The sequence below is a fragment of the Rhincodon typus genome, chromosome 44 (genome assembly GCF_021869965.1).
Source record: "Rhincodon typus isolate 14 chromosome 44, sRhiTyp1.1, whole genome shotgun sequence".
In the NCBI taxonomy this organism is placed as follows: domain Eukaryota; kingdom Metazoa; phylum Chordata; class Chondrichthyes; order Orectolobiformes; family Rhincodontidae; genus Rhincodon; species Rhincodon typus.
Genome location: NC_063375.1, coordinates 3,626,872 through 3,653,454, shown reverse-complemented (window position 1 = coordinate 3,653,454; position 26,583 = coordinate 3,626,872).

Here is a 26,583-nt window from a genome sequence, read left to right as displayed (position 1 = left end):
ATTTCCTACTGCATAATTGGAACCCTCTGTAAGTCTCCATCGAAATCAAATGCTTCATAGGATTTTGATATAACAAAATAGAATGTTCAATCAGAAAATTTTCCACTATGAAAAAAAAACATGGTCTCACTCCTCAATTAGAATTCAACGGACACCGTAATAATTTCACAAACAGCCAATTATGAGCTGTGTCGGTGAGAAATTGTGGCAGGTGATTACATGACATTATCAGATTTGTCTATGAAAAGTATTCCTGATATTATACAAAACATTAAATAAAGTATTTCTACTGCAATTGTATCCAGGCACCTCTGACTGAACCGTTTCTTGAGGAGACAGGGTGAATTGTTTTGAGCTTTCTGAATGTTTTCTGATGTACTCTCACAAATTCTAAGTGAGAAAGGATTCGAAGCTGGAGGGACTGAGGCCAGCACTAGGTATGTTCATCTCCTTCTCCTCATACCTGAGGGAACAACATCGCGAGGTATTGGGCAAAACTTTTCTGTCTCCAAAAACATTCTTTGAAGAACAAAAGGAACGTGCAATGCAAGAGACTCCAAAAAAGTCTGCTTTTGCATTGACATTGGGTGTCCAGCTGAGGGTGGCATTGTATCACTTTAAACACAAGAGGGGACAGAGAGAGAGAGAGAGGGCGGGGCGGGGAGAGAGAAAGACTGATCCCTTGATTCACCATATTTTAATTAATTCATTCAAACATTCATTAGGGCAAAGTATTTCCTATTGCAGGCAGAGATGGACACGCAGACGCGAGCACACGTGCACGCGCACAAACACACACAAACACACACACACAAAACACACACACACTCGCACACACACAAACACACAAAACACACACACACACAGACACAGACACACACACACACACAAAACACACGTAGAGACACGCATTAACATGACCATCAACATCATCACCTTAAACACAAGAGGCACTGACAGATACAGAAGGGCTTGACTGCATTTTAATGGCTTCACTCCCAAAACAACCGAGATTGCATTGCACAGAATACAGACAAAGATACACACAAACATAGATACATACTGTTACATGAATACACAGACATACACACAAGCATATACGCAACCCTGTAATACACACACTAATATACAATAGCACACCTACAGATCTGATATACCGACAGGCACATAGACCGTCACTGACATAAATACAGATACAGAAACACACACAGATAGACACACACAGACACACAGACACATACATAAAGACACAGAAACACACACAGAGACAATACACAGATACACACAAACACACACATGCACGCATACTCTCACAAACACATACATGTCCACTCCCAGACACCCACCCACCCACACACACACACACACACACACACAGAAACAGACGCACAGAGACAAAAACATTTATATACAAACGTGCGCACGCAGAAACAAACAGACACAGATTTGGCCGAGGACAGCAAAAGTGAAGCTTCCAATAGAACTCTTTGTTCCTAAAACTAAATGGAAAATCGGAATATTTTTAGGAACGTGTGAGTTTGCTGGAAATCTGCACATAATTTTAGCTGGAGATTGTCCCTTTAACAAATTTGTGAAGGAAACAAGCAGAAGTGGTCTGGTCAGCAAACCACGAGGCTGCCTTTGAAAGGATGATGACAATTCGAATAAATGAACCAGTGTTTACTTTCCCTGGTTTTTCAAGACTTTTCAATATGGCAGTTGATGCTGGTGACTTGGGACTGTATGTCTTGTTTCAGGATGAATACTCAAGAATAGAGAAATCCATAGTGTATTTTGTTGCAACCATTTAATGCAAAGATCGTATTCATAACTGGAAAACACAATGTAATTGCTGATAGAACATAGAACAGTACAGCACAGTACAGGCCCTTCGGCCCACGATGCTGTGCCAACCTATTATCATATTAAGATCAAACTACCCTGCATACCCCACATTTTACTATTTTCCACGTGCCTATCCAAGAGTCACTTAAAATTCTCTAAAAGATCTGACTCCATTACCACTGCTGGCAACGCATTCCACACGCCACCACTCTCAGTGTAAAGAACATACCTCTGACATCTCCCCTATACCTTCCTCCAATTACCTTAGTATTATGTCCAATCGTAATAGTCATTTCTGCCCTGGGAGAATGTTTCCAGCTATCCACTCTATCTATGTCTCTCAACATCTTGTACATCTCTATCAAGTCACCTCTCATCCTTCTTCGCTCCAATGAGAAAAACCCTAGATCCCTCAACCTTTCCTCATTAGACTTGGCCTCCAGTCCAGGCAGCATCCTGGTAAACCTTCTCTAAAGCTTCCACATCCTTCCTATAATGAGGTGATCAGAACCGAACACAATATTCCAAGTGTGGTCTAACCAGGGTTTTATAGAGCTGCAGCATAACCTCGTGGCTCTTAAACTCAAATTCCCTGCCAATGAAAGCCAACACACCAATACGCCTTCTTTACAAACCTACCAACTTGGGTCACAACTTTGAGGGATCTATGGACGTGGACCCCAAGATCCCTCTGTTCCTCCACACTGCCAAGAATCCTGCCATTAACCCTGTATTCTTCATTCAAATTTGACCTTCCAAAATGAATCACTTTGCACTTTTCTGGGTTGAATTCCATCTGCCACTTCTTTGCCCAGCTCTGCATCCTGTCAATGTCCCGTTGCAACTTACAACAGCCCTCCACGCTGTCGACAACTCCACCAACCTTTGTGTCATTGGAAAACTTACTAACTCACCCTTCCACTTACTCATCCAAATCATTTATAAAGATCACAAAAATCAGAGGTCCCAGAACAGATCCCTGTGGAACACCACTGGTCACTGAGCTCCAGTCTGAATATTTTCCATCTACTACCACCCTTCTATTGGACAACCATTTTGTATCCAGACAGCCAAATTTCCCTGAATCCCATGCCTCCTTACTTTCTGAATGTGCCTACCATAAGAAACTTATCTTGCTAAAATCCATATACACCACATCCACTGCTCTGCCTTCATCAATGTGTTTTGTCACATCCTCAAAGAATTTAATAAGGCCTGTGAGGCATGACTTTCCCCTCACAAAGCTATGCTGACTACTGCTAATCAAACCGTGCTTTTCCAAATAATCATAAATACTATCTGTCAGAATACTCTTCTATAATTTGCCCACCAGAGAAGTAAGACTGACTGTAATTTCCAGGATTATCCATATTCCCTTTCTTGAACAAGGGCATAATATTTGCCACCCTCCAATCATGTGGTACTAATCCAGTGGAAAGTGAGGACGTAAAGAGTTTCGCCAAATGGGCAGCAATCTCTTCCCTCACTTCCCATAGAAACCTTGGGTATATCCCTTCTGGCCCAGGGGACTTATCTATCCTCATGTTTCTCAAAATTTCTAGCAAATCCTCCTTCCTAACATCAACCTGTTCGAGCATATCTGCCTGTTTCATGATGTGCTCACAAATGTCAAGGTCCCTCTCACTGGTGAACACTGAAGCAAAGTATTCATTAAGGACCTCCGCTACCTCCTCGGACTCTGCGCACAAGTTCCCTCCACTACTCCTGATTGGCCCTACCCTCACTCTGGCCATCCTCTTGTTCATCACATAAGCATAGAACGCCTTGGGGTTTTCCTTGATCCTAGCCGCCAAGGCTTTCTCATGCCCACTTCTCGCTCTCCTAAGTCCATTCTTCGGTTCTTCCTGGCTACCTTGTAGACCTGTAGAGCCCTGTCCGATCCTTACTTCCTCAACCTTAAATAAGCTTCCTTCCTTCACTTGACTAGATGTTCCACATGTCTTGTCATCCAAGGTTCCTTCACTTTACTATTCCTTCCTCACCTCAGTGGGTCAAACCTATCCAGTATCTGTAGCAACTGCTCCCTAAACAACCTCCACATTTCTGTCGTGCATTTCGCTGAGAACATCTGATCCCAATTTATGTTCCACAGTTCTTGCCTAATAGCATTGTAATTCCCCCTCCCCCAATTAAGTACTTTCCCATACCGTCTGCTCCTATTCCTCTCCTTGACTATCGTAAAGGTCAGGGAGTTATGATCACTATCACCGAAATGTACTCCCACCAAGAGATATGGCAACTGAGCTGGTTCGTTGCCAAGCATCACATCCAATATGGCCTCCCCTCTAGATGGCCTATCTACATATTGAGTCAGAAGTCATCCCTGGACATACCTAACTAAATCTTCTCCATCTAAACTATTTTCACTTTGGAGGTTCCAGACTATATTCGGGAAGCTGAAGTCACCCATGACAACAACCCTATTACTTCTGCACCGATCCACAATCTATCTCCCAATCTGTTCCTCAGTGCTTCTGTTGCTATAGGGGGTTTACAGAAAACTCATAATAAAGTGTCTGCTCCTTTCCTGTTTCTGACTTCCATCCATACTGACTCAGTAGACAAACCCTCCTCGATGACTTCCCTTTCTGCAGCTGTGAAACCATCGCTGATTAACAATGCCACCACCCCCCACCTCTTTTACCTCCCTCCCTATTTCTTTTGAAACATCTATAACCCCAAACACACAACAACCATTCCTGCCCTTGTGTTATCCAAGTCTCCGTAATGGCCACAACATCATAGTTCCAAGTACTGATCCATGCTCTAAGTTTATTCCTGACACTTATTGTGTTAAAATCGAAACAGTTAAGTGTCAACTACATGGCTATGGATTCTGGACTCACGTGTAGGCCAGACCAGGTCAGGATGGCAGTTTCATTCCTTGAAAGGGATTGGTGAACCAGATGGTTTTTTTCCAAAAATCGGCAAAGGATTTGTGGTCATCATTAGATTATTAATTTCAGATATTAATTGAATTCAAATTCCACCATCTGTTATGGCTGGATTCAAACCTGTGTCCCCAGAATGCTGTCTGGGCCTCTGGATTAACAGTCCAGCGATAATACCGCGAGGATATTGCCTCCCTGAGCACCTAGCGGAAGCCCGCACAGATACGGGGAGAACATGGAAACTGCACACAGACATTCAACAAGGCTGGAATTGAGCATCAGTTCCTGGCGCTCTGAGGCAGCAGGTCTAACCAATGAGCCACCGTGCTGCCCCCAATTATTGAGCTATTTGGACAACTTAGCAGTTTTTTATGAAGAAGGGTTATGTTCCAAAACGTCAACTTTCTTGCATCTCTGATGCTGCCTGGCCTGTTGTGTTTCTCCAGCTCCACACTGTGTTATTTCTGAATCCAGTATCTGCAGTTCTTACTACCTCTGAGTTAACGGTTGTCCAGTTATCTTTGCACTTCACCTGTGGATTGAGAAGATTTGACAATGACCTCTTGTCATTTTAATTATTCATCTTGGTCTCACACTGACATTTCTGACCTTGACCTACTGTACTGTTCCGGTGAGGCTCAACGTAAACTTCAGAAACAATCCCTTCAACTTTCAATGAGACACTTCAAGCCTCTGGGTCAAAAGTGGTTCAACAATTTCTGACAGCTAACTTTGTGTCCATTTGTTTCCATTTCTTTGTTTCTGTTTGACTTCCTTCAGTCAGCAGTACATCAGCTCCAGGCTCATCTTTACTTTTGTTTCTTTCCTTCCCCCAGTCGCCCTTCCCTTTGATCCGGGAAGGCTCACTCTTCTTTCATTCAATTCCTCCTGTCATCACCCCAATCACAGACTTCCCTTTGACTTATTTACAACCAGCCCTTGCTCAAAACTTGTTACATCTCCAACTTTTCCTTGTTCTAATGAAAGTTTACAGACTCGAAACTTTCACTCTGTTTCTATTTACACAGATGCTGCTTGATCAGGTAGATGTTATTCCAACAGGTTCTCATTTTATTCCAGCCCATGGGCCTTTTGGCTAATTGCAGTTACTTTAGTAAATGGAGCTGAGACAAATAAATTACAGGTATTGGACAAAATCTTTCAAGGATTTGAGAATGAGCTGAAAAAAAAATGTTGGTGCAGTTACAATTCATTATCTGTTTTCCTTGAACTGGTGGAATTATCCCACAGCAGTAAACTGCTCAAGATATAAAGGTGAACCTTTTGATGTGTGCAACCACCGTTGAACACGTATTTCCTGTTTATCTACTTCACTTTTCTAGGTGGAGGCTTCCCAGTTTCTCTGCTGTTTAAAGAGATGTCTCGCTAAAAAGGCACAGATCAGAAATCTCCTCAGGGAAAACTGCCTGTCAGTAACCATACCTATTGCTGGATATACTCAGCAGGTCAGAGGGAATAGGTGCCAACAAACAGAATAAACAGCTCGAGCTGATGAAGTTTCATCACCGCTGAAGGAAGCCGGAAATATTGTGGGATGTTCCATAATGTTCAGAATGTCTGTGAGGGTGGGGAGAAGGGGGCAGGAGATGTCATGACGCAAATGACAAAGTCACTTAAATTCTAACAAAATAAAAAACCACACGTTGTACCCAGACAAGTTTGTGATTGTCTGCATACTTGTCCGTGAAAGCAACAAGAAAGACAAACGTCTTCGTTTATTTTGAACGCGACGCTTTATTCTCCTTGTCTCTTCTGAAGTTGATTGTGCCATTGGATGTGACTTTGAAGGAAGGTACAGCATTCTGGACCCATTCTTAATCCTATCTCTGAATGGTTTGCTCTGCTATTTCATATGGTTCTTCGACCTGCCCATATCCATTCGCTGTGGGTCTGGATTCACGTGTAAGACAGGAGCCACAAATCGATTCATGAACGAATGGAATTTTTTTAAACAAAATCCGTGATCATTGCATGTTTAGTTTTACTATGAGTAGGTTTATATTCCAGATTTCCATCAAGGATCAAAAACCATAAGGTGAAGCCCAGAGTAAGGGTGAGAACGCCCAGTCTCTCCAGCACCAATGCTCAGTAGGTGCTGTGCATACCGTGTGCAAGATGCAATGCAACAACTCAACCTAGCTCCTTCAACACCACCTTCCAAGCCCACAGCCACTACTATCTGGAGTGACAAGGGCAGTAGGCACATAGGAACCCCACCTCTGCAAGTTCCCCTCCAAACCACTCACCGTCATGTCTCGCAAATATATCCCTGTTGCTTCAGTGTCAGTGTGTGTGTGTACATCCAGCTCATGGACTACATATATTAATTTGTGCGAAAACTTGCATTGGTTTGTATGGTAGATGTTTGCTCTGTCTGCTGAAGATTTGAAACTAGAGCTGTGTCTATTCCCAGTCTGTGTCCAGTGGAGGAAGGGAATGTAGAAGACAGACAAAGGTAGCCTGGGATAAACTATTTTTCTGCTGCTTTCTCCCTCAATCCTTCTACTCCCACACATTTTTAAAAAAAGACGCTTGTTGTGTTCTAGATCAGGGGTAGGTGTGCTCCAAGTGGAAGGTCTTGGGATTTGACTGAATGACCTGGTATTTGGTGGAGAGTGGCTTTGACTGACGGATTGGGGGATACATTAACCTAGCTCTGGAAGCCTTTATGCCTCTTGTTGTGTGGACTGGACCAGGGGTGAGTATCTGTGAGTTTCTCTATCTGAGACTGAGAATGTGTGGATAGTGCTTGAATCTCAATCATGGTTTCGATAGATTAACTCCATGAAACCAGCCAACTTTAACACCCTGGAGCACAGACTGTTTCCCATGGGAGAGATTGAGCTTGAGGGACTATCAAGAGAGCTGGGACCAACTGGGATGGTGAGTTATAATCTCTTTAATACCAGTCTCTCCACGTTTTTCCTTGCCTTATGTTTGTCTCTGTGTCTGACCTTCCCCCTTAACTCTATCTCTTTGAGTCTGCCTCTCTCTGTCTTTGTCTCTATCTACCTCTCTTCATTTCTGTTTCATAGCCTTTATCAATCTGTAAAGATAACTGTCTTGCTCTCCCTCTCCTTACCTCAATAACTCTTCCCCCCTCCTCTCTCTGAGTTTCTCTCTGCCTTTAGCTTTGTCTCCTCTACCTCTATGTAAGCATGCCTGGCTTTATCTCTTTGTCTTTGTACTTCACTTTACCCTTTATCTAAAAGCCAAAAGAACTGTGGATGCTGTAAATCAGGAACAAAAACAGAAGTTGCTGGAAAAGTTCAGCAGGTCTGGCAGTATCTGTGAAGAAAAAGATCAGAGTTAACATTTCTGGTCCAGTGACACTTCCTCAGAACTGATGGTAGCTCAGAAAATATCAGCTGACATGCAGAAAATAGGGAGGGGAATGGGGTAGGGAGTAAACAATAGGACACACGGTGTAGAGCCAGAGGAGAGAGAAGAGCAGTTGGATATGCAAAGGAATTGATAATGGTCTGGCTAGGAGGTGAAGACCTGTTAATGGGGACTGTTAGCGACTAACAACAGGTAGTGTGTAACGGCAGGCTATGAGATAACATCATCGGGTATAACCACTGTCAAGGTTATATTGTATGATATTTAAATTGAGGAGGATATCAATTTTATACTGTGTAGGATATTGGGGTTATCTGTATGATATTTACACTTGAGAGTTAGTCAAGTCTTTTATTGGATCATGTTGCTGGAGTACTTCAGGTCTACATTGTGGCATGAGTCTCTAATGTTATATTCACTTTCTGCAGGATTTTGGATATTAACATGACTTTGCAGTTACGCCAAGAATTCTATTGACATTTTTATTTTGCTTGATGACAGGATAATACATTCAATATTAGCTTCAAATCCTGGATGATGTATATTATATGATGGATGATGTATATTATATGATGGATGATATTGAAGCGACACCCTTTATGATTTTGAGTTTATGCCCTCGATAATTTTGGGAGAATATTTCCTTCATGTCCGAGTCTTCACTGCAAGGAACACAAAACCTAACTTGCAAGGTGAACAAACAATTATGAAGGCATAGAAACAGGCCCTACAGTCCACTATGTGTATGCTGACTGACCTAAACTACAATGATCGTATTTAGCTGAATTTGGTCTAGTATGTCCTCACATGACTGCGGCCTTCAGTGGTTCAGCAGAGGAGGAGTTTGGGAGAGAATGCGAGGGCAGCTGGGAAGGTAAGCTTTCATTAAAAAAGTCTTACTTTGCGTGACTGCGGCCTTCAGTGATTCAGCGGTGGGAGTCTGGGAGAGAACGCGAGGGCAAGCTGGGAAGGTAAGCTTTCATTAAAAAAGTCTTACCTCGCATGACTGCGGCCTTCAGTGGTTCAGCAGAGGAGAAGTTCCAAAGCGGGCGCGATTGGTTGGCTGAGTAACAGTTATCTTTCATCCAATAAATTTGGGAAGTAACTAAAAAAAACTAATTAATTTTAAATAATTAACTAAGTAGAGATGGCGGGTCAGGTGATGTGTTGTAGTTGTATGATGTGGGAGCTAGCTGATCCCATTGAGAACGGCAGTGACCACATCTGCAGCAAGTGTTGGCTGCTTGAGTATCTCCAGCTCAAAATTGATGAGCTGGAATCCGAACTCCAAACACTGCGGCACATCCGGGAGGGGGAGAGATACCTGGATGCTGTGTTCCAGGATGCAGTCACACCTAATAGTTTAAGTAATGTTAATTCGATCGGCAGGCAGGGGCAGCAGTGTGTGACTGCGAGTGAGGCAGGTAGAGGGACCCTGCAGAAAGGAACACAGGAGCCACAGCCCTTGACATTGTCCCACAGGTATGAAGCACTTGCTCCCTGCATGAATGAGGAACAGGGGGAAGCTGAAGGACAGATTGTAGTTGTAGGGGATTCCATCATCAGGGAATAGACAGTATCCTTTGCAAGCAGGATAGAGAGTCCCGCATGGTGTGTTGCCTGCCCGGTGCCAGGGTGCAAGACATCTCTGACCAGCTTGAGAGGATACTAGAGAGGGAGGGGGGAGGATCCATTTGTTGTGGTCCACGTAGGTACCAACAACATAGGCAGGACTAGGAAAAAGACCTGTTTATGGATTGTGAAAAGCTAGGACCAAAATTAAAAATTAAGAATCCTTGGGGGAGGGGTGGGGTGGGAGAGGGCTCCAGTGTTGATGGTTATCATGGAGGAGCTGTCGTCGTCTGTCTTCACTGATTGCGGCCTGTGGGTCAGGAAGCTGAGGATCCAGTTGCAGAGGGCAGAGCCGAGACCTAGGTCTGTGAGCTTTTGAGATCAGTCTGCAGGGGAGAATGGCGTTGAAGGCGGAGCTGTAGTCAATGAGTAGAAGTCTGATGTAGGTGTTCTGGTTGTTCAGATGTTCTAGGAATGGGCGCAGGGCTTGGGAAATAGCATCCTGTTATGCCAGTCGGCAATTTGCAGGGGATGGAGGTGGGCTGGGAGGATGGAGCTGACCAGTCTCTTGAAGCACTTCGTGATTGTGGAGTTCCTCCTTCGAATCGCTCCCTATGTATTTCAAGCATAGGTCCCAACCTGATTCAGACTGCTCCCGATTTGATTGAGACTTGCTCCCGACCTACTCCCTGGGCCGTATCCGACTCTCTCAAACTGTTTCTGGCTTGTTTCGTATCATTCTCAATTCCCTTGAAGGCGTCAAGGTCAGCAGGAATACGTGATCCCGCTGCGCGACAGCTCCAGAATTGTGGTTTCGATTCCAACATGTGTGGGGTTTCAATGTTCTCCTCATGTCTGCGTGCCCTCCTGTCGAGTTCGTTAGTTTCTACCCCCACCATCCCGTCCCACGTCCAAACGTGAGTGGGTGAGGTGGATTGGCCCTGCTGGATTAGAATTAGGTTTCTAATAATATTAGGTTTTTATAGTCACGTGTTCCCAAGTACAGGAGGGCAATGGAAAGTGTATAATGTCACCACACACAGAGCCAGTTTAGGTGTAAAGTACCTGGCTCTATATCTTAGAGCATAAAATACACTATGTGCAAAAGTAAAGGAGAGAAAAGGTAGAAGTCCTACGTTAGAGGTCTTCATTGTATAAATTAGGGAAACAAAAGAAATGAAGTTTAAAGATCAATATTACAGCCTGCAGTTTCCCCACAAATGCTCTCGCTCTCCAACACACGGCAAGCCACTGCTCACCATTGGAGACAGACTGACTGCTCCTGGTGCCCAGCCTGCTGTGAGCCGGTCACCACACTCCCCTCTCCAGAACGTTGACCATTCCAGTTTCGTACCCTCAGCCGCTGTGATGCTATGATGCTTTCGCCACAGTTCGATCTCTCCACAAAGCGAGTTCGAACCAGAACGTTAAAAAAAAAACGAAAACACAAATAAAACGGGAATGAAAGAAAAGAGCTAGAAAAGGGGTAAAGAAGAAATGAGAAGGGGATGGAAAGGGCGAGCTACAGGCTGAGTCTGGACTCTGCCGCAGCCACCTCCATATTGCCCCACGTCATCCAGCGAGATGGAACAGCAATGATTAATGTGGGAATAGGGTGAGAATAGGATGGGAAGGGGGGAGCTGGGCGGGGTGCTCGATTAATTAAATGGCCTTATCCTGCACAATCGACTTATATTTTGCAGTGATTTGACGTTCCTGAATCTCAAATCTACTCCCTGCCTCATACCGCTACTTGCCACATACTGCTCCCTGCCTCATATGCATCCTGTCTCATGCTGCTCCCTGCCTCATATGCACCCTGCCTCATACCGCTCCCTGCCACATACCATGCCCTGCTTCATACACCTCTCTGCCTCATACCGCTCCCTGACTTATACCGAGACAACAAAGTGCAGAGCTGGATGAACACAGCAGGCCAAGCAGCATCATAGGAGCAGAAAGGCTGACATTTCGGGCCTAGACCCTGCTGTGTTCATCCAGCTCTGCACTTTGTTGTCTCGGATTCTCCAGCATCTGCAGTTCCTACTATCCCTGACTTATACCGCTGCCTGCCAAATTCTGCTCCCTGCCTGCCTCACACGCCTCTCTGCCTCATACTGCTCCCTGCCTGCCTCAAACACCTCTCTGCCTCAAACCACTCCCTGCCTCATACTGCTCGCTGCAAAATACTGCTTCCTGCCTCATCCCGCTCCTTGCCACACACCACTCGCTGCCACATACAGCTGCCTTCCTCAAACCGCTCCCTGCCTGCCTCATATGCTTGCTGCATCATACCGCTCCCTCCCTGCCTCATACCGCTCCCTGCCACATATTTCTCCCTGCCTCATTCATCTCCCTATCAAATACCACTACAGGCTGCATACCACTCCCTGCCTCATTCCGCTCCCTCCCTGCCTCTTACCGCTCCCTGCCTCATTCCACTCCCTCCCTGCCTCAAACTGCTCCCTGCCTCATACCGCTCCCTGTCTGCTTCATAACGCTCCGTGCCTCATACCACTCCCAGCCTCATGCTGCTACCTACCTGCCTCATACAGCTCCCTCCCTGCTTCATAGCACTTTCTGCATCATACCGCTCCCTGCCCTTTACCACTCCCTGCCTCATTCCTCTCCCTACCAAATACCGCTACAGGCTTCATACCGCACCTGGCCTCATTCCACTCCCTCCCTGCCTCATTGTGCTCCCTTCCTCATACTGCTCCCTCCTTGCCTCATCGCACTTTCTGCTTCATACCACTCCTACCACATACAGCTTCCTGCCTCATCCCTCTCCCTGCCTCATTCTGACCCCTGCCACACACCGCTCCATGCCAAATACCCTTTTCTGCCTCAGATAGCTCCCTGCCATATTCTGCTACCAGCCTCATACCCCTCTCTATCTCATAACGCTCCCTGCCAGCCTCACACCGCTCCCTGGCTCATACCGCTTTCTGCCTCATTCCACTCCCTGCCTGCCTCACACCGCTCCCTGCCAAATACTGTTCCCCGCCTCATACTGGCCTCGGCCTGCCTCATACCGCTTACTGCCACATATCGCACCCCCCTTGCCTCATTCTGCTCCCTGCCCCTTACCACTCCCTGCCTCATTCCTCTCCCTACTAAATACCGCTACAGGCTTCATACCGCACCCACCTCATTCCACTCCCTGTCTGCCTCATACCGCTCCCTGCCTAATACTGCCCGCTGTGAAATACTACTCCCTGCTTCAAACTGTGCGCTGCCTCATACCACTCCCTGCAACATAACTCTCCCTGCCTGCCTCTCACTGCTCCCTTCCACATAATGGCCCCTGCAAAATATTCCCAGCTGCCAAATACTCCTCCCTGCCTCATACTCCTCTCTACCTCATAACACTCCCTGCCTGCGTCATACTGCTCCCTGCCACAAAACGTTTCCAGGCACATACCACTGCCTGCCTCCTACAGCTCCCTGCCTCATACCGCTACATCTCTGCCTCATACAACACCCTGCCTGCCTCATACCACTCCCTGCCTCATACCGTTCCCTGTCTGCTTCATATTGCACCCTGCCTCATGCCGCTCCCTGCCACAAACCGTTCCCTGCCTCATTCATCTCCCTACCAAACACCGCTAATGGCTTCATACCATTCCCTGCGTCATTCCGCTCCCTCCCTGCCTCATACAGGACCCTGCCTCATACTGCACGCACCCTACCTCATTCCGCTCCCTGCCTGCTTCATACCACTCCCTACCTCAAACCGCTCCATGCCTCATTCCTCTGCCTACCACATTCCGCGACCTGCTTCATACTGCTCCCTGCCTGCCTCATACTGCTCCCTGCCTGATACAGCTCCCTGCCTCATACCTCTCCCTGCCACAAACCGCTACCTGCTTCATACTGCTCTCTGCCTCATACTACTCCCTGCCTGCCTCATACCGGTCCCTGCCTCGTACTGCTCCCTGCCACATACCACTCCCTCCCTCATAAGGCTCACTGCAACATATGGCACCCTGCCTCATACCGCTGCCTGCCTGCCTCACACTGCTTCCTGCCTCATACCACTTCCCACCTGCCTCATACTGCTCCATGCCACATATTGTATCCTGCGACATACTGCTCCCAGGCACATACTGCTGCCAGCCTCATGCACTCCCTGCCACATACCACTCCCTGCCACATACTACTACCTGCCACATACCACTACCTGCTTCATATGGCTCCCTGCCTTCCTCATCTTGCTCCCTGCCACAAAACGTTCCCAGGGACATACCACTGCCTGCCTCATGCAGCTCCCTGCCTCATACCAGTCCGTCTCTGCCTCATAAAGCATCCTGCCTGCCTCACACCACTCCCTGACTCATACCGCTCCCTACCTGCCTCAAACTGCTCCCTGCCTCATGTTGCTCCCTGCCAAATACCACGCTCTGCCTCATACGCTCCCTGCCACATGCCACTCCCTGCGGCAAACCACCACCCTGCCACATACCGCTCCCTGCCTCATTTGACTCCCTGCCTAATACTGCTCGCAGCCTCATATGCCTCTCAGCCTCATACCGCTTCCTGCCTGTCTCATACTGCTCTCTGTCTGCCTCAAACCACTCCCTGCCAAATATTGCTGCCAGTCTCATATGCCTCTCAGCCTCATACCGCTTTCTGCCTGCCTTATACTGCTCCCTGCTTCAGACTGCTCGGTGCCTGCCTCATACCGGTCCCTGCTTCAGACTGCTTCCTGCCACAAAGGGCTCACTGCCTCATACCGCTGCCATCCTGCCTCATACCGCTTCCTGCCCCATACCACTTCCTGCCTCATACGCCTCCCTGCCACATACCGCTACCTGCGTCATATGGCTCCCCGCAACCTGAGTCTTACCATTCCCAGCCTGCCTCATACTTCTCCTGCTTCATACTGCTCCCGACCACATACAGCTTCCTGCCTGCCTCATACCGCTCCGTGCCTCATACCGCTACCTGCATCCTAAAGCTTTTCCCACCTGCTTCATACCTTTCCCTGCGTCAAACCGCTCCCTGCCTGCCTCATACTGCTGCCTTCCTGCATCATACCGTTCCCTGCCTCATAACGCTTCCTGCAGCATACCACTCCCTCCGTGCCTCATTCCGCTCCCTCCATGCCTCATACTGCTCCCTGCAGAATTCCGCTCCCTCCATGCCTCGTTCTGCTCACTGGCTGCCCTTCACCACTCCCTGCCTCATACCGTTCCCTGCCTGTCTCATATCGCTCCCTGTCTCCCTCATACCAATCCCTGCATCAAACCGCTCCCTCCTTGCCTCATAGCACTTTCTACTTCATTCCGGTCCTGTTTCATTCCCCTTCCTACCACATACCCCTTTCTGCCTCAGACAGCTTCCTGCCATATACTGCTACCAGCCTCATAAGCCTTACTGCATCATACCGTTTCCTGCCTGCCTCATCCTGGTTCCAGCCTCATTCCGCTCCCTGCCTGCCACACAGTGCTCCCTGCCAAAGACTACTCCCTGGCTGATACCCCTTGCTGCCTCATTCTGCTCCCTGCCAAATACTTTTCCCTGCCTCATACTGGTCCCTGCCTGCCTCATACCACTCCCTGCCACATACTGTTCCAAGCATCATTCCCCTTTCTGCCTCATACCGGTCCCTGCCAAATGCTGCTGCCTGTCTCATACACCTCTCTGACTCGTACCGCTCCCTTCCTGCCTCATACCACTCCCTGCCTCATCCTGCTCCGTCTCTGACTTGTACTATTCCCTGCCTGCCTCATACCGCTCCCTGCCACAAAACATTCCCAGGAAAATACCTCTGCCTGCCTCGTACAACTCCCTAACTCATACCGTTCCCGTCCACACGCCACTCCCTGCCACATACCACTCCCTGCCTCATACGACTACTGGCAACATACAGCTCCATGCAACATAACACTCCCTGCCACATTCCGCACCCTGCCTCATATGCTCACTGCCACATTCCACTTCCCGCCATATACCAGCTGCCTGCTTATAATGGCTCCCAGTAACATACTGTTCCCTGCCTCATACGGCACCCTGCCTCATACTGCTCCCTGATACAAACGTCACCCTGCCTGTCTCATACTGTTCCCTGTGTCATACTGCTCCCTGCCTCATACTGCACCCTGCCTGCCTCAAGGTGCTCCCCACCTTCCTCATACTCCTTGCTGCCTCATTCTGTTCCCTCCATGCCTCATTCCGCTCCCCTCCAAATACTGTTCTCTACCTCATACTGGTCCCTGCCTGCCTCATACCGCTCCCTGTCACAAAATGTTCCCAGGCACAATACGCTGCCTTCCTCATGCAGCTCCCTGCCTCATACCACTCTGCTACTGCCTCATACCACTCTGTCTCTGCCTCATACAGCATCCTGCCTGCCTCACACCACTCCCTGCCTCATACTACGCCCTACCTCAAACACTCCCTGCCACATGCCACTCCCTGCTACAAACCACTGCCCTGCCACATACTGCTCGCTGCCTGCCTCATACCACTCTCTGCCAAATACTGCCTCCTGCTTCATACGCCCCTCTGCCTCATACTGCTTCCTGCTTCATACTGCTCCCTGCCAGCCTCAAATAGCTCTGTGCCTCATACCACTACCTACGTGCCTCAAAGCGCTCCCCACCTGCCTCATACCATTCCCTGTGTCATTCTGCTCCCTGCCTGCCTCATACAGCTGCCTGCCTCATACTGCTGCCTGTCTGCCTCATAATGCTGCCTGCGTCATACCGCTCCCTGCCGCATACCGCTGCCTACCTGCATCATACTGCTCCGTGCCTGCCTCATACCGTTCCCTGCATCATACCACTCCCTGCCTGCATAATATTGCTCCCTGCCTCATACCGTTCCCTGCGTCATTCCGCTCCCTGCCTGCCTCATGCTACTAACTGCCTCGTATTGCTCCCTGCCACATTCCGCGCCCTGCCTCATACACTCACTGCCACATTCCACATCCTGCCACATACCACTTCCTGCCTCAAATGTCTCCCTGCCATATACCGCTGCCTACTTATAACAGCTCCCTGTAACATACTGTTTCCTGCCTCCTACCTCTCCCTGCCCGCCTCAAACTACTCCCTGCCTCAACCCGCTCCGTCTCTAACTCGGACTACTCCCTGCCTGCCTCATACCGCTCCCTGCCACAAAACGTTCCCAGAAACATACTGCTGCCTGCCTCATACAGCTCCCTGCCACACGCCACTGCCTGCTATATAACACTACCCTGCCTCATTCCACTCCTTGCCGCATTCCATTCCCTACCGGACACTGCTCGCTGCCTCATACCTCTCCCTGCCACATTCCTCTCCCTGCCTCACTCCGCTACCTGCTTCATACCGCCCCCTGCCTCATTCCGCTCCCTGGCTCATTTCTCGCCCTGCCACATTCCACTACATTCTTCATACTGCTCCCCTCCTCATTCTACTCCCTGCCAGCCTCAAACCGCTTCCTGCGAAATACTGCTGCCAGCCTCATATGCCTCTCATACTCATACCACTTTCTGCCTGCCTCATACCGCACCCTGCCAAATAGTGCTCCCTACCTCGTATGCCCCTCTGTCCCATACTTCTCCCTGCCACACACGACTCCCAGGCACATACCGCTGCCTGCCTCACACAGCTCGCTTTCTCATACCGCTCCCTGTCTGCCTCTTACTGCTCCTTGCCTCATACCACTCCCTGCCTCATACTGCTCCCTACCACATACCACTCCCAGCTTCAAACACCTCCCTTCCTCACAACACACCCTGCCTGCCTGCATCATACTGCTCCCTGCCTCATACAACTCTGTGCCTGCCTCATACCGTTCCCTGCCTGTGTCAAAGCGCTCCCTGCCTGCCTCATACCTCTCCATGCCTCATACTGTTCCCTGCAGCATACGGCTCCTTGCCACATTCTACTCCCTGCTTTACTCTGCTCCCTGCCACATTCCACTCCCTACCGCACACCGCTCACTGCCACATACCTCTCCCTGCCACACTCCGCTACCTGCTTCATTCTGCTCCGTGCCTAATACCTTGCCCTGCCACATTCTGCTACACTCTTCATAACACTCCCCGCCACATTCTACTCCCTGCCAGCCTCAAACCACTTCCTGCCAAATACTGCTGCCAGCTTCATATGCCTCTCAGACTCATACCATTTTCTGCCTGCCTCATACCGCTCCCTGCCTCATACTAGTTCCGGCCAAATACTGCTCCCTACCTCGTATGCCCCTCTGTCTCATACTTCTCCCTGCCACACACTGCTCCCTGCCACATGCAACTCCCAGGCACATACCGCTGCCTGCCTCATACTGCTCGCTTTCTCATACCGCGCGCTGTCTGCCTCTTAATGCTCCTTGCCTCATACCCCTTTCTGCCTCATTCCGCCCCTGCCAAATACTGCTCCCGGACCCATACTGGTCCCTGCCTGCCACATAACGCTCCGTGCCACATACCATTCCAAGCGTCATGCCCCTTTCTGTCTCATACCGCTCTGTGCCTGCCTCATTCCACTCCCTGACAAATACTGTTCCCTGCCTCATACTGGGCCCTCTCTGCCTCATACCGCTCCCTGCCAAATGCTGCTGCCTGCCTCATGCTACTAACTGCCTCGTATCACTCCCTGCTACATTCCGTGCCCTGCCTCATAGACTCACTGTCACATTCCACATCCTGCCACGTACCACTTCCTGTCTCATATGGCTCCCTGCCATATACCGCTGCCTGCTTATCACAGCTCCCTGTAACGTACTGTTCACTGCCTCCTACCTCTCCCTGCCTGCCTCATACCGCTCCTTGCGTCATACAACTCCCTGCAACATACAGCTCCATGCAACATAATACTCCTTGCCTCATACCGCTCCCTGCCACATACCGCTACCAGCCTCATAACGCTGCCTGCCTCATACTGCTCCCTGCATCATACCTCTCCCTGCCACATACCACTACCTGCCTCATTCCACTCCTTGCCACATTCCACTCCCTCTGCACACGGCTCACTGCCTCATACCGCTCCCTGGCTCATACCTTGCCCTGCCACATTCCGCTACATTCTTCGTACCGCTCCCCTCCTCATTCTACTCCCTGCCAGCCTCAAACCGCTTCCTGCGAAATACTGCTGCCAGCCTTATATGCCTCTCAGACTCATACCACTTTCTGCCTGCCTCATACCGCACCCTGCCAAATAATGCTCCCTACCTCATATGCCCCTTTGTCTCATTCTTCTCCCTGCCACATACTGCTCCCTGCCACACACGACTCCCAGGCACATACCGCTGCCTGCCTCATACTGCTCGATTTCTCATACCACTCTCTGTCTGCCACTTACTACTCCTTGCCTCATACCACTCCCTGCCATGTACTCTCCCTGCTACATACCACTCCCAGCTTCAAACGCCTCCCTGCAACACACTGCTCCCTTCCTTACAACCCTGCCTGCCTCATACCACTCCCTGCTTCATACTCATCCCTGCCACAAATGGCTCACTGCCTCATATCGCTGCCATCCTGCCTCATACCACTTCCTGACACATACCACTCCCTTCCACGTACCACTTCCTGCCTCATACATCTCCCTGCCATATACCGCTACCTGCTTCATACGGCTCCCTGCAACATACTGAATCCTGCCTCATACTGAAACCTGCGTCATACCAGCCTGCCTCATATTCTCCCTGCTTCATACTGCTCCCTGCCGCAGACGGTTCCCTGCCTGCCTCATACCGCTCCGTACCTTACACTGCTACCTGCGTCCCTAAAGCGCTCCCCACCTGCCTCATACCTTTCCCTGCATCATTCTGCCTCCTCCATGCTTCGCACTGCTCCCTGCAACATTCTGCTCCCTCTCTGCCTCGTACTGCTCCCTGCCTGCCTCATATTGCTCACCGTCTCCCTCATACAGCTCCCGGCAGCAAACTGCTCCCTCCCTGCCTCATAGCACTTGCTACTTCATACCATCCCTGCCTCTTTTCTCTTCCTCCCACATACCGCTACCTGCTTCATACCACTCCCTGCCACATACAGCTCCCTGCCTCATCCCTCTCCCTGCCACAAACCGCCTCCTGCCAAATACCCCTTTCTGCCTCAGACAACTCCCTGCCATATGCTGCTACCAACCTCATACACCTTACTGCATTGTACTGCTCCCTGCCTGCCTCATCCCGGTTCCTGCCTCATTCCACTCCCTGTCTGCCTCATCCCGCTCCTGCCAAATACTGCTCCCTGGTTCATGCCCCTTTCTGCCTCATACCACTCCCTGACTGCCTCATTCCGCCAAATACTGTTCCCTGACCCATACTGGACCCTGCCTGCCACATAACTCTCCATGCCACATACCGTTCCAAGCATCATGCTCCTTTCTGTCTCATACCACTCTCTGCCAAAGGCTGCAGCCTGCCTCATATGCTTCTTTGCCTCGTACCGCTCACTGCCTCATCCCGCTCCGTCTCTGACTTGTAATACTCCCTGCCTGCCACATGCCACTCCGTGCTACATACCACCACCCTGCCACATACCACTCCCTGCCTCATACGTCTCCCAGCAACATACAGCTCCATGCAACATATAGCTCCGTGCCTCATACCGCAGCCTGGTTGCCTCATACTGCGCCCTGCCACATACCGCACCCTGGCTCATCCTGCTCCGTCTCTGACTTGTACTACTCACTGCCTGCCTCATACCGCTCCCTGTCACAAATCCTTCCCAGAAACATACCGCTGCCTGCCTCATATCGCTCCCTGCCACACACCACGCGCTGCCTCATACGCTCCCTGCCACACGCCACTCCCTCCTGTATAACACTACCCTGCCACATACCAGTCCCTGCAACATAACACTCCCTGCCTCATACCGCACCCTGGCTGCCTCATACTGCTCCCTGCCACATACCGCTACTTGCTCCCTCTGCTACCTGCTTCATACCACTCCCTGCCTCATGCCTCTTCCTGCCACATTCCGCTACCTGCTTCATACCGCTCCCTGCCTGCCTCAAACTGCTCCCTGCCAAATACTGCTGCCAGCCTCATATGCCTCTCAGCCTCATACCGCTCCTTGCCAAATACTGCTACATGCTTCATAGGCCCCTCTGTCTCATACTGCTCCCTGCCACACACTACTCCCAGGCACGTACCATTGCCTGCCTCATACTGCTCCCTGCCTGCCTCTTACTGCTCCTTGCCTCATACTCCTCCCTTCCTCATACTGCTCTGTGCCACATACTCGCCCTGCCACGTACCACTTCCTGCTTCATTCTGCTCCCTCCACATACGGCTCATTGCCTCATGCCGCTGCCATCCTGCCTCATGCCGCTGCCAACCTGCCTCATGCCGCTGCCAGCCACATACCACTTCCTGCCTCATACGGCTCCCTGCTTCATACGGCTCCTGCAGTATACTGTTCCCTGCCTCATACTGCAACCTGCGTCTTACCATTCCCAGCCTGCCTCATACTTCTCCCTGCTTCATACTGCTACCTGCCACACACAGCTTCCTGCCTGCCTCATACCGCTTCGTGCCTCGTACCGCTACCTGCTTTCTAAAGCGCTCCCCATCTGCCTCATACCTGTCCCTGCGTCATTCTGATCCCCGCCTGCCTCATACCGCTCCCTGCCACATACCTTTCCCACCCCCATGCTCCTTTCTGCCTCGTATCACTCTCTGCCTGCCTCATATCGCTCCCTGCCAAATGCTGCTGCCTGCCTCATATGCCTTTCTGCCTCATACCACTCCCTGCCTCATCCCACTCCATCTCTGACTCATACTACTCACTGCCTGCCTCATACCGCTACCTGCCACAAAACTTTCCCAGGCACATACCGCTGCCTGCCTCATACAGCTCCCTGCTGCATACTGCTCCGTCTCTGCCTCATGCAGCAACCTGCCTGCCTCCCACCACTTCCTGCCTCCCACTGCTCCCTACAACATATGTCTCCATGCAACATAACACTCCCTGCCTCATGCCGCACCTGGTTGTGTCATACCGCTCCCAGCCTCATGCTGCTCTCTGCCTGACACCGCTTTCTGCCTGCCTCATGCCATTCCTGCCAAATACTTCTCCCAGCCTCATATGTCTCTCAGCCTTTTACCGCTTCATGCCTGCCTCGTACCGCTCCCTGCGTCATATCGCACCCTGCCTGCCTCATACTGATCCCTGCCTCAGACCATTCCCTGCGTGCCTCATTCCGCTCCCTGCCTCAAACAGGTTCTTCTCTGCCTCATACTTCACCCTGCCACACACTGCTCCCTGCCTCACACTGATCCCTGGCACATATCACTGCCTGCCTCATACTGCTCGCTGCCTGACTCTTACAGCTCCTTGCCAAATACTGCTACATGCTTCATACGCCCCTCTGTCTCATACTTCTCCCTGCCACATACTGCTCCCTGCCACATACCGTTCTCTGTCGCATACCACTACCTACATCAAACGGCTGCCTGCAACACACTGCTCCCTTCCTCACACCGCACTCTGCCCGCCTCATACAGCTTCTTGCTTCATACTGTTCCCTGTGACATACGGCTCATTACCTCATACCGCTGCTATCCTGCCTCATACCGCTGCTATCCTGCCTCATACCGCTTCCTGCCACCTACCACTCCCTGCCACACCACTTCCTGCCTCATATGGCTCCGTACCATATACAGCTACTATTTCATACGGCTCCCTGCAACATACTGTTCCCTGCCTCATACTGCAACCTGCATCATACCATTCCCAGCCTGCATCATACTGCTCCCTGCCACATACGGCTTCCTGCCTGCGTCATATCGCTCCGTGCATCATACCGCTACCTGCTTCCTCAAGCGCTCCCCACCTGCCTCATACTGCTGCCTGCCTGCATCTACCGTTCCCTGCCTCATACAGCTTCCTGCAGCATATCACTCCCTCCATGCCTCATTCCGCTCCCTGCAACATACCGCTCCCTCCAAGCCTCATACCGCTCCCTACATGCCCATACTGCTCCCGGCAGCATTCTGCTCCCTCCATGCCTCATACTGATCCCCGCCTGCCTCATACCGCTCCCTGCCACATACCTTTCCCACCCTCATGTTCCTTTCTGCCTCGTATCACTCTCTGCATGCCTCATATCGCTCCCTGCCAAATGCTGCTGCCTGCCTCATACGCCTTTCTGCCTCATACCGCTCCCTGCGTCAAACCGCTCCCTCCCTGCCTTATAGCACTTTCTACTTCATACTGCTCCATGCCTATTTCCTCTCCCTCCCAAATACCGCTACCTGCTTCATACCACTCCCTACCACATATAGCTCCCTGCCTCATTCTGCTCCTTGCCACACACTGCTCCCTACCGAACACCCCTTTATGCCTCAGACAGCTCCCTGCCATATTCTGCTACTAGCCGCATACGCCTCACTGCATTATACCGCTCCCTGCCTGCGTCATTCTGGTTCCTACCTCATTCTGCTCCCTGCATGCCTCATACCACTCCCTGCCAAATACTGCTCCCTGGCTCATACCCCTTTCTGCCTCATTCTGCTCCCTGCCAAATACTTTTCCCTGCCTCCTACTGGTCCCTGCCTGCCTCATACCGCTCCCTGCCAAATGCTGCTGCCTGCCTCATATGCCTTTCTGCCTCATCCCGCTCCCTGCCTGCCTCATGACATTCCTGCCAAATACTTCTCCCAGCCTCATACGTCTCTCAGCCTTTTACCGCTTCATGCCTGCCTCGTACCGCTCCCTGCGTCATATCGCACCCTGCCTGCCTCATACTGATCCCTGCCTCATATTCTTCTCTGCCTCAGACCATTCCCTGCGTGCCTCATTCCGCTCCCTGCCTCAAACAGGTTCTTCTCTGCCTCATACTTCACCCTGCCACACACTGATCCCTGGCACATATCACTGCCTGCCTCATACTGCTCGCTGCCTGACTCTTACCGCTCCTTGCCAAATACTGCTACATGCTTCATACGCCCCTCTGTCTCATACTTCTCCCTGCCACATACCGTTGCCTGCTTCATACCGCTCCCTGTCACATACCACTACCTACATCAAACGGCTGCCTGCAACACACTGCTCCTTTCCTCACATCGCACTCTGCCCGCCTCATACAGCTTTCTGCTTCATACTGCTCCCTGCGACATATGGCTCATTACCTCATACCGCTGCCATCCTGCCTCATACCTCTTCCTGCCACCTACCACTCCCTGCCACACACCACTTCCTGCCTCATATGGCTCCGTACCATATACAGCTACTATTTCATACGGCTCCCTGCAACATATTGTTCCCTGCCTCATACTGCAACCTGCATCATACCATTCCCAGCCTGCATCATACTGCTCCCTGCCACATACGGCTTCCTGCCTGCCTCATATCGCTCCGTGCATCATACCGTTACCTGCTTCCTAAAGCGCTCCCCACCTGCCTCATACTGCTGCCTGCCTGCATCTACCGTTCCCTGCCTCATACAGCTTCCTGAAGCATATCACTCCTTCCATGCCTCATACCGCTCCCTCCATGCCTCATACATCTCCTTGCAGCATTCCGCTCCCTGCCTCATACCATTCTCTGCCTGCTTCATATCGCTCCCTGTCTCCCTCATACCTCTCCCTGCATTAAACCACTCCCTCCCTGCCTCATAGCACTTTCTACCTCAAAGCGCTCCCTGTCTCTTTCTTCTCCCTCCCACATACTGCTACATGCTTCATACCACTCCCTACCACATACAGTTCCCTGCCTCATCCCTCTCCCTGCCTAATTCTGCTCCCTGCCACACACCACTCCCTGCCAAATCCCCCTTTCAGCCTCAGACAGCTCCCTGCCACATACTGCTACCAGCCTCATATGCCTCATTGCATTATACCGCTCCCTGTCTGCCTCATCCCGGTTCCTGCCTCATTCCACTCCCTCCCTGCCTGATACCGCTCCCTGACAAATACGACTCTCTGGTTCATACCCCTTTCTGCCTCATTCTGCTCCCTGGCAAATATTGTTTCCTGCCTCATACTGGTCCCTGCCTGCCTCATACCGCTCCCTGCCACATACTGTTCCCAGCGTCATGCCGCTTTCTGCCTCATACCACACTCTGCCTGTCTCATACCGCTCCCTGCCAAATGCCGCTGCCTGCCTCATACCATTCCCTGCCTGCCACATATGCTCCCTGCCGCTTACAGTCCCTGCCACTTTCCGCTCCTTGCTTCATACGGCTCCCAGCAACATAATGCTCCCTTCCTCATACCGCACCCTACCTGTCTCATTCCGCTCCCTACTTCCTACTGCTCCCTGTCACATATGGCTCACTGCCTCATACCACTGCCTGCCTGCCTCATTCCGCTTCCTGCCTCTCTTTGCTCCCTGTCACATATTGCTCCCAGGCGCATATCGCTGCCTGCCTCATACAGCTCCCTGCCTCATCCCACTCCGTCTCTGACTCGTACTATTCCCTGCCTGCCTCATATCACTCCCTGCCACAAAAAGTTCCCATGAACATACCACTGCCTGCTTCATACAGCTCCTTGCCTCATACGCTCCCTGCCACACGCCACTACCTGCTATATAACAGTACCCTGCCACATACCACTCCCTGCCTCATACGATTCCCGGCAACATACGGCTCCATGCAACATAACACTTCTTACATCATACTGCTCCCTGGCTGTCTCATACTGCACCCTGCCACACACCGTTCCCAGCCACATACCGCTGCCTGCCTCATACTGCTCCCTCCCTCATATGCCTCTCTGCCTTATACCACTCCCTGCCTCATACAGCTCCCTCTCTGCCTCACATTTCTCCCTGCCACATACCGTTCCCTGCCTGCTTCATTCTGCTCCATTCCACAGACCACTCCCTGCCACATACCATTCCCTGCCTGCTTCATTCTGCTCCATTCCACAGACCACTCCCTGCCATATCCTGCTGCCTGCCACATACCGCTCCCTGCCACACACCGTTCCCTCCCTCATACCTCTCCCTGCTACATACCACTGCCTCTCTGCCTCATACCGCTCACTGTTTGCTTTGTACTGCACCCTACCTTTTTCATAACGCTTCCTGCCACGGACCACTGCCTCCCTGCCTCACACCGCTCCCTGCCACATACCACTAGCTGCATCAAACGGCTGCCTGCAACGCACTGCTCCCATCCTTACACCGCACCCTGCCCGCTTCATACTGCTCCCTGCGACATACGGCTCATTGCCTCATACCGCTTCCTGCCACCTACCGCTCCCTGCCACATATGGCTCCCTACCATGTACAGCAACCTGCGTCATACCATTTCCAGCCTGCATCATACTTCTCCCTGCCTGCCTCATACCGCTACCTGCTTCCTAAAGCGCTCCCCACCTGCCTCATACTGCTGCCTGCCTGCATCTACCGTTCCCTGCCTCATACAGCTTCCTGCAGCATATCACTCCCTCCATGCCTCGTTCTGCTCCCTTCCTCATACCATTCCCTGCCTGCTTCATATCTCTCCCTGCATCAAACCGCTCCCCCCCCACCCCGCCTCATAGCACTTTCTACGTCATAGCGCTCCCTGTCTCTTTCCTCTCCCTCCCACATACTGCTACATGCTTCATACCACTCCCTACCACATACAGCTCCCTGCCTCATCCCTCTCCCTGCCACACACCACTACCTGCCAAATACCCCTTTCTGCCTCAGACAGCTCCCTGCCATATACTGCTACCAGCCTCATATGCCTCATTGCATTATACCGCTCACTGTCTGCCTCATCCCAGTTCCTGCCTCATTCCACTCCCTCCCTGCCTGATACCGCTCCCTGACAAATACTACTCCCTGCCTCATACTGCTCACTGGCTGCTTTGTACCGCTCCCTGCCTGCTTCATTCCGCTGCCTGCCTCATACCGCTGCCTGCCTCATACTGCTCCCTGCCTCATACCGCTCCCTGCCTGCCTCATATCGCTCCCTGCCACATATCACTGCCTCGCTGCCTCATACCGCTCCCTGCC